Genomic DNA, 1,729 nt, shown 5'->3' with positions numbered 1-1,729 from the left:
GAGGATTCAGGGACATTTGGGGAAGAACTGGATTGTCTGGTATTTGAGGCAGGAAATACGGGTGGCTTTCTCCCAGACAGGGCTACTCCCAGGGGTCATTGTTTCTGTGCCTGGACCTCCCCCATCACATAGCTGCCTCAGAGTCATATCTGAGGTTCCATCAGTGTGTCTCACACAGTTTGCTCTTCCCTGGTGATTCCCTGAGAACCCACCCCATCCAAATTGCAGCCCCACCCAAGCTTTTTGCAGCAACATTTCCATATGAATGGCTTGTCCTGGCTCAGGCTTCAGGCCTGGCCCTAAAATCTCTCAAACAAGCAGCAGCTGGCATCAGCGTGCCCCAAACCTCTCAATAAGAGACCCAAGACCTGGCACTAGCACCAGCCTGCCTTGCTCCACAACTTGTCCTCGCCTGGGCACTTCCATGCCCATCACAAGTAGCAGCCATCTGCAGATCCCCCTGTAGCTCCTGCTTGGTGGCTGCAGGCAGTGGCTGACTCTGCCCCTCCCAGGAGTCCCTAAAGCCAGGGCACACATTGGACAGCTTTAGACCACACCAGATTACAACTCCACACATTCAGGAGGAGGAGGAGGAGAAGGAGAAGCAGGAAAAGGAAGAAGGAAAAGAAAAAGAAGGTAGAAGAAGAAAAAGAAGGTAAAAGAAGAAGGAGGAGGAGGAGGAAATATGAACAAAGCCATAGCCAGTTTGTCTCAGTGGGTAGAGCATTGGCCTACTGATCGAAGGGTTCTAGGTTTGATTCTGGTTAGGGGCACATGCCCAGGTTGCGGGCAAGCAAAAGGTGGCTGACAGTGATTCTCTGTCATCATTGACCTCTCTCTCTCTCTCTCTCTCTCTCTCTCTTCCCCTCTGAAATTAATAAAAATATAAAAAACTAAAAATATGAACAAAATACTGGCAATAGATACATATCTATCAACAATTGAATCTAAGAACCAAAATAATGAACAAAGTATGTAATGAACAAAAATAACTGATGAATAAAATAGAACCTGAGGCATGGAAACATGGAACAGAATGATGAAACTCATAGGGAAGAGGGAGGGGAGAGTGGAAAGAGATGAACCAAAGAACTCATATGCATATAAATGACCTATAGACACAGATAGGAGGGTGGTGAAGGCCAGGATTGAGGCAGGAATAGGGTGGAAGGTGGATATGGTACAAAGGGGACATCAGTAATTCTCTCAACAGCAAAGATTTAAAAAAAAAGAAATTAGAAAAGGACGATCAAAATCGCGTAAAAATCAGGCAGCATGAAGGAAAAATACAGATGAACAGAGATTAATGAAATTAACAGAGAAAAATGATAGAAAACAGCTCATGATGCCAACAGCTGATGCCTTGACAAGATCAACAATACTAACTAATTGATCCCCTGCAGCCTGCCAAATCCCACCATGGCAAGCCAGGGCTCCATTTGTAAATGATAGAAATTCTCCCACTTTGAGAAGCTAGGAAACAGTAGTTTTGCACAGGAGCAGCAGGGAAGTGGAGTGAAATGTGTGCCTTCAGGAGGCAGCTATGTGCTTGTGAGAGTGACAGTAGGTTTGATACAGAGGTTGCAGCCACAGCGTCCAGCCCAGCCTCTCCTGCCTCCTCACATGTAGAGGTTCGAGTTTTGTGGAGGATCTGATTGAGGAAAATAACAAGGAGAATCTTTCAGTCTCAAAATAAAAGCATCATTCAATGCAAATTCTTATTCCCAAA

Source organism: Myotis brandtii, unplaced genomic scaffold (assembly GCF_000412655.1).
Source record: "Myotis brandtii unplaced genomic scaffold, ASM41265v1 scaffold3168, whole genome shotgun sequence".
Taxonomy (NCBI): domain Eukaryota; kingdom Metazoa; phylum Chordata; class Mammalia; order Chiroptera; family Vespertilionidae; genus Myotis; species Myotis brandtii.
Note: the sequence above shows the minus strand (reverse complement) of the source record.